The sequence below is a fragment of the Protopterus annectens genome, chromosome 7.part0, assembly GCF_019279795.1.
Source record: "Protopterus annectens isolate FY-2018-M chromosome 7.part0, PAN1.0, whole genome shotgun sequence".
NCBI lineage: Eukaryota > Metazoa > Chordata > Ceratodontiformes > Protopteridae > Protopterus > Protopterus annectens.
Genome location: NC_056739.1, coordinates 1,740,554,590 through 1,740,567,512, shown reverse-complemented (window position 1 = coordinate 1,740,567,512; position 12,923 = coordinate 1,740,554,590). Strand labels below are relative to the sequence as shown.

At 43.1% G+C, this 12,923-nt stretch overlaps 1 protein-coding gene across 1 annotated transcript in view; it reads left to right on the top strand.

Annotated features, from left to right (window-relative positions):
• VPS33B (VPS33B late endosome and lysosome associated) overlaps positions 1–12,923 on the top strand; it is a 2,132,768-nt gene that overhangs the window by 816,743 nt on the left and 1,303,102 nt on the right. The gene's annotated exons all lie outside the window — the stretch shown is intronic.

Sequence of the window (12,923 nt, the reverse complement as noted above, 5' to 3'; positions counted from 1 at the left end):
GTGGAGGAAGGCAGTCCGAAGACGATCAGTGAAAGGTAGGTGAGGTGAGTAAGAGTGGGTAAAAGGAGTGAGAAAGGGGTTAAGCTGAAGATCTTAATAGAGAAAAGAAATAAATTTAACAGTATGGGACAAGAGGAAAGGATTGGAAGTATTAGGTATAGCAGCGAGTAATTTAGTTAGGTTTAATGCAGTGGGTAGAGAAAGTAAGGTAGAATAACTTTGCAAGTTATGGTGACATGTAGTGGACAAAACACTTAATTACAGAAGAAGGTAGTTAGCAGGTAATAGCATGAGTGGGAGAGAAAAGGAAAATAATTACTCAGGCCAGGAAAGGAGTGAGGAGGACAGGCCAGAAGAGAAGAAAGCAGCAACTAGGTTGAGGCAAAGTGGGGGGGGGGGGTGCGGCTGCTATGAGTCCTTACTAAATTGCTTCACAGAAGGTCAGGGGCACAAAAAAAATTATTCGCATTTATACAAAAATGTAAAAAGAGTAAAATTAGCTAGATGAAGGAACACATACATTCTAGCTTCCTTAAATACAGGGTTCAGAGTAGTGAGACCAAAACTTTGAGGTAGCAGGGAATGAGGCAGTAGAAGGTCATTTAAATGGGTTCTTGCTTGCCAGGAAAAATCCCGTATGTCCAGGGAGTAGGGACAAGTTAAAGAGCTGTAAACAATATAGATGGTGTATAGAGAGGTATGAGATTTAGAGACTCAGTTTTACAAATGCAATAATATAAAGACACTTTATGTAAGTTAGTTAAATCAGCAGAGTCAGACTCTGTCCCTTATACAAAATAAGACAATATCAGGAAGACAACTAATGACACTAAGTTTCGAGCTATAGTCCAGCAATTATTATATCTATAGTCAATAAATGAATAGCGAGACAATCCTCGCTAAAGGCAATCATGAAAAAAAGAAAAGAAAACGTATGCTACAGACTGTAATGAACAAAACTTGTGAACTAAAAATGAATATTACACAACATAGCAAAAGTAAAGACAACAAAGCATATGTAACACTAAGAGGGTACAGTATCGAGCGGAGCAGCTTCTTGTAGAATTACTTGCCAGTGACCTTTGCTGTTGGGGTGTATAAGATAAAATAGAACTAGGTTTTAGTCGAGTAGCAACAAGGGTGGCTTTACCAGTTTGAAGCCTTACCCAGTAAGGAGATACTTGCACAATAAGACTGTGTTAAGTTAGGGCTTTGTAGAATACAGCAGAGTGGGGTAAGCATAGGTTATGGTAGACTCATTAGGGGCCATTGCACACTGGTGGCAATGCAGTGGGAGGTCTTTGTTTCACCTGTAGGAGTGTAAAGCATAACATTGCTTAGTCCTGAATTACAGCTCAGGTGTAGAAAAGACCGAGCCGGGGAAGAGGCAAGAAATGATTATCGCTCTAAGTTGGTGTGCTAAAAGCGGGAGCTGGTGTCCAATTCAGTTAAAAGTAGACTTGAAGACTCCAAAAGCACAGGAGTCAGAAGAATACCAAGCCTATACTATCAGGGATTTCAGCAGGAAAGAAAAAAGGCGCAAAAGTAGTTTAGGGGTAAAAAGTAAAACAAACAACTAACTCAAATTGGCCATTGCGAATACACATGAGGCGCCATTTTTAAACGGGGAATAAGCACATGTGAAGCACACTACAAGTTGCCTTATCACAATACCGCTAACACTGGTACACACAAGTTACCCTGATTTATTAAAATTCAAATAAGAAAATTATGCTCTTTAAGTCAGGAGAGAAAAAACATCTAAAGCTAAATGTCTACATATATTCCGCTCAAAAAGACATTAAGGCAAACACAGATTGAAGCAAGATTGAAAGCCATAAAGACATAAAGCTATATACACCTTCTACTAATGAAGTTTAACCCTCCTAATAGGAAAAATTGTCTGAGATCTGCACCTGCAAACACTAGTATTAGTTAACCTAAAATTGAGGATACCTATGCTAAGGCACATGTTATTGCCCATGCTTCTACTTACACTAAGTAGTGTCTGTTCTTTTTTATCCTTGTTCCCTTCCCAGATGTGAAAAACAACTTGCATGCTTTTGGAAAACATCAGCATTTAGCCTTGAAGAAGCCTATGTTCTGGCTTTTTTATTGGTCTTTTATCAGCTTGTCTCCATGGAAATGTAAGAGAAAAAATGTGATCCTCAGCTGCAGGCTTCCAAAGGCAAGCAGAAACATATATTGCTAAAGGAAAACTTTTCATTATATTCAGTGTTCTCTTATTTACTTGTTTCCACTTAAAGCTTATTTTTAGATTAAGTCAGGGGTTTTAATCCAGATATTCACCTATGCAAAGTAAGTTAAAATATATCAGCTCTATGTATATTATGCTCTGTGTGTTTTGCACCACATCCCCATTTCAAAAAACCAAGATTACAGCATATTAACTTAGACACGCTTTTGTCTAGCCTTTTTTCTCTTTTTGCATTGCAATGCCTACATTTCTTAATACTAAATAAGTAGAAAGAAAGAGAAAAAAATCTGTTTACTTTAGTGTCTTTATCACATGCAACTAAAATGTTTTACTATAACAAATGAAATTTATATTGCGAAAAGTTTCATAGAAGTACTGTTAAGAACAGAAATTGTTTTGCATACAATTACCCTTTTCCTTCCTCTCCTTCTCCCCTCACTGTCCTTCTAAACATTAATGACATGAAGTGAGGCAAATGCCTTTCAGTTCCCCACAAGTTTAACAAAGTTAACAAAAGTCCACTCTTTCCACTTTTTTGTATACAGCTGTAGTTCACAAGTGTGAATGATGTTTTGCAGTCTCACATTTATTCACTAATTTCCATGTTGCTGGTCTTCTTCCTGTTCATCCTCATCTCCCAACTCCAGATTTCACTTCACTTTCATGGTACCTCTGATTCTTCTAATCAGCTTCTGTGCTTGTCTCTGTGTCTCAAGCATTTTCCTTTAGAACAGTAGAGATCTCACTGCCAAAGTCTGTGCTTTATTATCAGAAGAACGAGAAACAATACTTCCCTTCCGCTAGATGGCTCACTTTTTGTTGGACGAACTTTTGTACTTCCTTCTTAACCTGGTCTGCACCAAAAAAAAAAAAAAAAAGATTTTGATCCTCCAGGAAAATATGCTGAAGATCGCAGCATACAGCAGCTTCAATCTTGCACCTGCCTCTCAACATTCCCTAATTGACTGAATACATTTATTTCTTTTCTGCCTGGTGTACAGTGAAAAGTCAATCTGAAGTAGTTTACATCATTTGATCTTCAACCTGTGGGTACTGGATCCGTATTGGATCGAAGCCGGCAACTTCAAAAGCATCTGCTCTGAGTTCTAAGTTCCTCTCCCTACCCATAATACACCACCACTACCTTCCAACCCTCAGATCTTGTTTGCTGCAACTTTGCAATGCATCATGATCCTTGAACTCCAGGTTGTGAGTAGAATTTTGAAGTTTCTGATTCCCCTGTTTCTTAGTTTTCAGTGTGTCTGTTGGTAGTGTAGGTCTTCTCCCTTCTTCACCCTCACTGGTGTGTCAAGTGTAGGTAGTTTTCTATAGTTTTAGGTATTTCTGTAGTAGTTAGACTTCCCCCCACCCCCCCTCAGCTTTCTGTGTGCTTGTGTTTCTGAGTATGTGGCAGGAGGAGAGTGTCTGGTAATTTCTTGGACGGGTTATGGTTGATCAACCAAAGCAAGTGTTTAAAAGATGCACAGTGTGTGAACACAAACTGTCGCCTGCCGACGGCCATGCTCTGTGTGTTCCATCTGTCAATGGACTGCAGTATTTGCGTGGGTTTTAACCCATGACCCCTTAAGGACAATAGGGCTAAACTTATGATGAAGGGCCTTCTCCCTTCTATGGAGGCGGCTGCCTCCAGTACTGCTTCGGTCATGGCTGTTGACCGCCTCTCCTTCGGCTCCCGCCCTTGCTTCTCCTCCCTCCCAGGCTGGGATTCATCCACCTGCCTCTAGGCCTGTGGAAGGAGAGCATAGAAAGAGCAGAGAGAAGGAGTGAGAGCACAAGAGCGATAAAAGGAAGAGGTCCCCGGACCTTTCATCTCTGACTGGGCCTCCCCCCAAACTTCAAACTGGGCACCAACCTGACTCCCCTCAGCTCCGATCTCCTAGGTTTTCTCTGGAGCCAGAGGAGCCCAGGCCATCTTCTAGAGCTTCGGTTCTCCAACCCATCAGGTCAGAGTACATGGCTTCATCATGGTCTACCCACAGTCTCTCAGAAGCTGACATGGATAAAATGATGCAGTGATTTATTCGCACACAAATTCAGATGGGAGTCTTGCCAACCCCCTCTCCCTCTGGTGGGGGTGGGCTTACTTCCCTTCTTTACACCTATATCTCCTTGTCTGATCCGACCCCCGGTTTTGGAGTACATAGATCTGAGAGGTTCCCTAGTCAGGCGGTCTGCACCTACAGTACCTGTTTCCTTGATGCCGGCAGCTGCCTGGAGTGTGTCGGATCCGAGTGGCTCTCGGAGCCATAGCCTGGGTTTTGGATCCGAGGGATGGAGTTTTTTCCATCGACTCCAACCTTGTCAGGTCACGGCCACCTCCTCGGTGCTCTGTCAACTTAGGGCCCAGCTCCGATCCCCATGTTGGATCCAGGGAGAGCGGCTCCCTTAGTAGTATCCCATGAAGCTCGCTCTCCTTCGGTGTTCGATGTTGTGGAAAGGATCTTCTCCAATGGGTCAAGGCCCGTGACTATATCTTTGGACTCTGCCCCGACTCCCTCTGTTTTTGGTGTGACTCCCATCATTTTACCACAGGGACAGCCCATGCTCGAGGAGCCCCAGGCAGTTTCTCTTGAGGAACAACAGGTAGTTTGCGGGTTCCCTCCAGAGAGCCCCACCAGAGAGGTTCCTTGCAAGCATTCGTGCAAGAGGAGGCACTTGGACTCCTCTCTGGAGGCCCTCACTGAAGACACTGATTTGGATGATGGGGAAGGTTCCCCCCAGATCACTTCCCGAAGATGTCTCCTATGGAGACATCATGGAAATTTTGCTCCAGCGGGGAGATTGATCCACCCCAAAATCTTCCTCAGACGAATTAGTGTTCCTGGAGGCTTTTGGCACAGGCACGTCTACTTCCTGGGTGTCCGTCCCCCCCCCCCCGCAGATCCATTAGTGGACTTGGTCAGCTTGCAGGCTTGGAAAGAACTGGACACAGTGGAACCAATCCCAAAGCACCTGGATAAAATCTTAAGCCCCACTGCGGACAGACCTGCTTGGAATAAAGGGTCCCCGGTAGACCCTGTGGTGGTAGCAGCTGTCACCAAGAGGGAACAAGCCCAGGAGAGTTCATCAATCTACCCTCCTGACCATGAGTCTAGGATGATGGATTGTCTTGGGAAGTAGGTTTATGTGTCTGCAACCTTTTCTATTAAGGCGCGCTGAACTATCTGGCTCATGTTACTCAACTACAGCATGACCTGGTTAAGGAACTGGCTGAGTCTTCCCAAAGTCCATGTTGCAGGAGGACAGGTCTACGTTCCCGTGAGGATGGCTACCTTGACAGCGGTTTCTAATATGTCCATGTGACTCCTCTCGCACGCGACCAAAGGAGCGGCAAGGGCGGCTGGGTCCGGCTTTTCCATGAGGCCTCACACCTGGCTTAGGTTGTGTCAGTTCACAGAACCCTTCAAGACGTCTTTTGCGAATGCCCCATATGACTGTTTTTCCCTCTTTGGTAAGACCGTCCGTGACACCTTGGTCCAGAGTGAGAAAGATGGGAAGACACTGTCTGCTGTCGGAATCCGCTTTTCAAACCCTCAAAGATCCTTGTTTCAGAATCAGTGAGGGCAAAAGAAGACGTGGTTCCTGAAGTCTCAGTATTCCCAGGACACTCTGGGCCCTTCCTCCCCTAGAGCCAGAGGGGGGACAGGACAGATGAAAGCCCAGAGGCAGAGGGGGTTTGATGAATTTTGGGTCTCAAAAACCGTTCTCAGACAGGCCCGCGCAGCAACCCTGAGGGGTTGCCCGATTGCTCTGCTCTGGAGGCAGTCTGGGGTCGCCTGTAATTGCACCTGACTGCATGGGAATCTATTTCTTCATATCATTGGGTGCTTCAGATAATTTTCAGAGGCTATTCAGTCCTGTTTATGGTTGTCCCTACCCCTTCCCATCACCTCCCAGATGTACCACCCATGCAAAGGTAGGCAGCGGCACTAGAGGTTTCCAAGCTGCTAAGGAAGTGAGCCATCAAACCTGTCCCCCTGGATAATTTTGGATCGGGCATTTACTCCAGGTTCATTTTGGTGCCAAAAAAGATGGGGGACTTGAGGCCCATTCTGAACCTGTCTACTCTGAACCTGTCAGTTGCCAAAGAGAAGTTCTGGAGGATCACCTTACAGTCCATCCTACCGTACCTGCAAGAGAGCCACTGGATGTGCTCATTCGACCTCCAGGACACCTACTATCACATAAAGATGCACAGAAGCTCCAGGAGGTTTCTCTGCTTCTGGCTGGGAGCCAGTCATTATTAGTTTTGAGCCCTACCCTTTGGTCTCACCACAACCCCCAGGGTGTTCACCAAAGTGATGACAGTAGTAGCAGCAGCTCACCTGAGGCTTCAGGGGATTCAGGTCTACCCTTACCTGGATGATTGGCTCCTAACTGCTCCTACAAAGCATCTACTTTGTCACACCAGAGAATATTTCCTATGTCTTGCACACCATCTAGGGATTACAGTCCACACAGCCAAATCTTTTCTGAACCCTGTCCAGGTTAGAAAATACATAGGAGCACGGATAGACACATTACAGACAAACGTCTTCCTGACCTCGGAGAGAGTTTGAAAGTTAAGGATGCATGTCGCTTTCATTTATCAATCTCATATTCCCTCAGCAGAGTCAGTTTTAAGGGCCCCAGGTTCTATGGCAGCAACAGTAACACTTGTACCATGTTCTCGCGAGTTCTATGTGAGTACTTCAGTGGACTTTAGAGGTGCAGTGGTCTTTGTTGGATCTTCCATTGTCGTACCTAATACACATAAGCAAAGTCTGCAGGTCGTCCCTTCTGTGGTGGATGCATTCTTCGGAAATCTTGGAAGGACGACCTTTTGTCACAGACCCTGCCCAAGTCACAGTGACACGGATGCCTCCCAGCTAGGCTGGGGGGCATTGCTCGGGAAGGACATTCCAAGGCATGTGATCCCCGATCGAGACCAGTTTGCATATAAATGTTCTGGAGATGAGGGCGGTCCTTTTAGCTTTGCAGATCCTTCATGCCTTTCTACCTCTGGGAGCCATTGCAATCCAGTTGGACAACATGCTGGTGGTCTGGTATATCAGCAAACAGGGAGGGGCCAGATCTTACCCCCTTTGTCGCGAGGCCATGAGAGTTTGGGAATGGGCGATCTCCACTGGTCATTTTCTGGTAGCAATGCATATTCCGGGGTGGTCCAACATTCTGGCGGACAAACTAAGCCGGACTATTCTGATACCTTATGAGTGGTCTCTGAATCCTTCAGTAGCGGAGCAGATCTTTCTAGAGTGGGGTCAGCCTTGCTGCAATCTCTTCGTTCTCCTTCCAATGTGAAGTGCAGCAAGTTCTTCGTTCTGAACCCCCTGCCGGGGGAATCCCCCAGATATGCTGTAGTCCATGTTTGGCCTCCCTGTCTTCTTTATGCTCATCCTCCTGTACCCCTTATTCTAAAGTTCCTCCAGAAGGCTTGTCAACTGAGGAGCAAAGTGATCCTCATTGCTCTGTTTTGGCCTCACCAGGTATGGTTTCCCTTTCTTTGGTCTCATCTTCTAGCTCCTCCTTGGATCCCATTCTGGATCTCATTTCTCACCCTTCGAGGGTCCCTCATCCGAATCTGGACAGTCTGAAGCTCACAGCTTGGCTGCTACAGTTATCTTAATTGCTAGGACTCCCGGGTTGTCTTCTTTGGCTAGGTCTATTCTGGTGGCAGATCATAAGTCATCCACCAGGAAGATCTATCGCAGAAAATGGAATAATTTTTTCTTTTGGGCCTCTCAAAGTAATTTAGATCCTTTCACGGCTCCCATTCTGGGTATACTTGATTTTTTGGAAAATATCTTTCAACAGGGGGCTAGCTCATCTATGGTAAAGGTTTAACTAGCTGCCATTTCTCTTTTTCACGGAGAGAACTCTGCTTCTTTGGCCTTTTGGTACCTTCCTCTTGCACCCTCTGGTCAAAGATCCTATCCCCCCGTGGGACCTTACTATGGTACTACAAGCATTGGTCGCCTCTTCCTTTGAACCTGCAGCAACTGTAACTCTTAAGTTTCTGTCTTGGAAGACCGCCTTCCTAGTGGCTATCACCTTGGCTAGGAGGATCTCAGAACTTCAGGCGTTGTCTGTCAAGGTTCCATACATGGTCTTCCATAAGGACAGGGTTTCTCTTTGTACCAGTCCCTCCTTTCTTCCAAAAGTGGCATCTGAGGTCAATATCAATCAGACTGTCTACTATCAATTTACCTGCTTTCTTTCCAAATTCCACAAACAAAGTTGAATATAACTTGCATTTGTTGGATGTTCATAGACAGCTATGGTTCTATTTGCACAGGACCAAATATTTTCGTAAATCTGACCAGTTGTTTGTGTCCTTTTCTAAACCAGTTTTGGGTAAACCTATTTCCAAGGTGACCATTGGCAGGTGGATTTCTATATGTATCCTTCAAATCTACAAGGATAAAGATTTGCTCCTCTGGGTCAGATTAGAGCTCACTCGACAAGGTCCATGGCTACTTCTGCGGCCTTTTGGTCTAGAGTATCCTTAGATGACATTTGTTCTGCAGCTACTTAGTCCTCATCTCATACTTTTGTTTCTCACTATAAAGTGGATTTGATTTCTCGAAGGAGAGCATCCTTTGGTTTTGTGGTGCTCCGGAATATCCTTCCATGAGGGCCACCTGGTGTTTAGTAGCTAGGGACTCTGTCCCACAGGTTGAAGATTAAATGAAGTAAATTACTTCAGATAAAGAAGTTATGTACTCACCATAATGTTCCATCTGAGTAGTTATACTTCATTTGTCTTCAAACATCCCTCCCTCCTTCTCCCTGGCCTTACCATATGGATAGCGTTCATAGGTGGCACTTTGTGTGCATAGGGTGGTTTGGATCAGGTTGTTTAGTATAGGGTGCAGTAAACTCGATCTGAGGGTTGGAAGGTACTAGTGGTGTATTATGGGTAGGGGGAGGAGCTTGGAGCTCGGAGCAGATGCTTGTGAAGTTGTCGGCTCGGATCCGATACCCACAGGTTGAAGACAAATGAAGTATAACTGCTCAGATGGAACGTTATGGTGAGTACATAACTTCTTTTTTTCCACAAGTGCTATACTGTCTCCAACTTACTTTGCCATTGTGCCACAGTTTTGTTAGGATCAACTCTATGTGCTGTAATGTTTGCATCTTTGCTAGTACAGGTCTTAGCTGATTTCTCATGGCCAGGTTTAGAGCATACACATGGTGTGCCCTTTCAAGTAACAGTTCCCGCTGTGGAATATCAGTCCAATTATCTATCTGTGCCTTCATAAAATTAATGCAGTCCATTCCTTCTAGTTTCTCTGGTGCATCATAAAACCTCAGATTGTCCCCACATGCTCTTTCCTTTAATTCTGCCATTTTTGGAAGCTCTCTTCTTGAACAGTTTCATACTCTACAGCCATTTTTTCATTCCGACATTTGATTTTTGCAGCTTTATCAGCACATCTGAATTTCTATTTAAAGCTTCTTCCATTTTTTTCCCAGCCTTTTGTTCTTTGAGTTGATATACTCCTTCAGTGTTTCCTTTATTTTAATCAGGTCTGAACACATTTAACTTATTTTTTCCTCTAGATGACTGGAAGCCATGTCCTGCACCAAAGCTTGAGCTTGAACTGGTTTGTGCTGAACAGCTGCAAGATTCTTCCTAGTCATTGTTTGCTTTTCACCTTTTCTAGTTGATTTTCATTTAGGCTCTTTTAGTTTCTTCTTTTCTGACATCCTAGCAGTGTACTTACTAGCAAGTAACTGAATTTATCAAAAGTGACAGCATTCCTGGTCCTTGTCTTTCAGTTTCTTTTTTCACACTGAGGGGAACTGAAGTCAAGCTGTTTGTCAGTGTGCAGCCATATTGGAAAGTCCCCCTGTTGACTGTTGCCCCAGAAGGAGTCCGATACACTGAAGGACAGTCAGCAGTAGGACTGATTGTTGATAGGTACAAGGGAGAAAGCATATAAAACACTTACTGGCATTGCGGAAGTGGGTATGACTTTGGAGAGCTATAAGAATATAATTGTGGTCTGTCACTGTAAAATAGCAGAAAGGGGTTACGTATCAGACAAATGTGACACTGGATATATTACAGTGATTTTCTTAATGACACTTCTCTGTGCAGTAGCATATGTGCTTTAAGGTTGACTTTAACAACTGCTTGAAATGTTTTGTTGGTTGAAAGTGGTGATGACTGTGGTAATAAACCTTTTGGATATTGACAATTGTCTTTAAAAATTAAATTTTTGCTATTATCATTACAGCAAATCCATGCAGTAGATTTATGTAAAAGTACTTGGAGGATCCTGAAGTTGACTGATGACATGCTTTTAATGTGAAGAATTTATTAATATGCAGTACCTAACACAAAAGATTTCACTGCTAACTCAACACAGGATAAATGTAGTGGACCTCAGTTTTGTTTTGCCACTACTCTGTGATGTTATGGTACTAGTTCTGTGATTTAATGATAGTGTGTATAATTCCATTTCTTATTGTACAGAGTCAAATAGTTCTGAAAGTGTGGCTGTCTTAGATGATGGAGTGGCTTGTGTGACACTGTACAAAATCCATGCTTTTGGATGGCAAGGTACTATGCTGTATAGGTGAGAGCAGTTTAGCACAGTGTTAAGCCTGTGAGCTACTTATGAGCTGCTGATGCTTTATCCTGTAGATCCTGGGTTTGATTCTCCCAGTCTGTGTTTACAATCTATACCAGCTCTATGATAGAGTGACAAAGTCAAGACTGCACCTTTGGTCACCCAGTTTCAAATATTAAACTTGGAAGACCAGATATAGTGAGATAAGAGACCCGGAATCATTTCCCCAGACACATGGAAGGAAGGAGTTGAAAGCCTTCCAGAGCAGCATCTGGCAGATGGATGAGTTGTAAATTGCAGGTATGGAGGCTATGGAGATGTGATTTGCTAGGAGTGTAGTCACTGTGGCTGGAAATGCAGTCATATACATCAATCCTTCTACTGCAGGTATGGAGTACATTTGCCAGTGGCTGAAAAAGGTTATGATTTCTTCCGACAGGGAACATGGTAAATAACAGAATCTTGCATCAGAGCCCTCTTTTGTGCCACACTAATCATTGTAAGTTGGGATCTCCATCCTTCCCTCAATATTTCCCATCTGTGGAGAGGGATGACCCTTGCTCAAGGAATAAGGTATGCTTAGTGGTCAACTCTTTTCTTGAGATTGATAACCTATGGAGAGAGCAAGAGAGATGTCCCCTGCTCAAATGATAAACTATACTTACCAGCCACAGAGAAAGGACAGGTCCCAAAAGAAGCTGATAGAGCACTTTTTGGTGTGGTGTTGGAGATAGGAAAGGAAAGGAAAGAGTACTGGTGGAAGGCTGTAAGGGAAAGAACAAATAAAGATAATAATTAAAAAAAATCTGTTGCAAACTGTGTGGTTATGAGCAAGGCACATAGCCATTTCTTTGTGTTATGAATGGAAAGAGGTACTTGTTAACTAACAAACGGGGAAAAAAAATAAGGATTTGAAAGACAAGGGCATTGGGGTTATGAGGTGGTACAAATAATTATTTATGAAATGAATGCTTTATGGTAGAGCTGTAGATGTTAGGAACCTTTACAAACGCTTGCTGTTTCTGACTGTCCTGCATCTTGACATCAGTGCTCATTAATCAAGAAGCATCATCAAAAGGATCTGATATAACTTCAGTAATAGCATTTAAAATGTTCTGCCTTCCTTATATTAGGAGACATGTTTAACTTTGCCATTAAATATTTTCATTGATATGTGCCGTTACCCATATTTCTTCTGTGTTTCAGGGGAAATAGTTATCTGACTTGGAGTTTACATACTTATGTCTGAGGTAGTGCTAACCAGAGACTGTAAATTACTTACTTGCTTTGTGAATCTGATCAGATTCCCTTTCATGCAGTCATTGCCTTTTTGGATCACCTACTTGAACTGAAATAATAAAAAAGTCACTTGGTAGATTGTTGTGATTAACAACCAGAAAAAAAAAAATAGATGGTTGTGCTCTGTCTCTGTGCAATATTTCAGTCCTGATATGGAGATGAATTGACAAGAAATTGCAAACTTAAGGCTGCAACAGGAAAGTAATGTATACAGGTATGCATGACGCCGCTATAAATCACCTTTATCAGTGTTCTTAAAGTATGTAATTTTTAACATGGTTTGACGATAGCAAGAAAACAGATTTATTTTGAAATTCTGAGAGTGATATTTTGATTCTTGGAACAGTGAAATTTTAAGTGTGAAAATATTAAGTCTGAGGTTGTGGTACTACATGGTATTCCTCCTCCAAGATACAGAGATCTGTACAAATAACAGGGTTGTCACCCTCATGTTGGGATGTGCAAGGAGAGGCTGAAGTTCCAGTGCAAAATGCTGTAATATAATTACAGCAGGTTTTGACATTCGGTGTATTTCTTTTTGTAATTACATTTTATTTTCTGGTTATGAAACTCATAATTACAGGTTTTGCACAGAGCCTTTTTCACTGCTGTCATGCAGAGCAGTACTGTAGCATATTTCAAATTGTAGCAGTAAATACCACACTCTATTGTATCTGTTTGGATTTCTGTGCAAATGGCAGGTATATTTTATAGAGTTTTCTCAGGTTATTCCTGTGTGTCACTCATTGCATTTGTCATATGTTCATGTGTTTCACTCTGTTATGTTGGCTTGTACAAGCTTA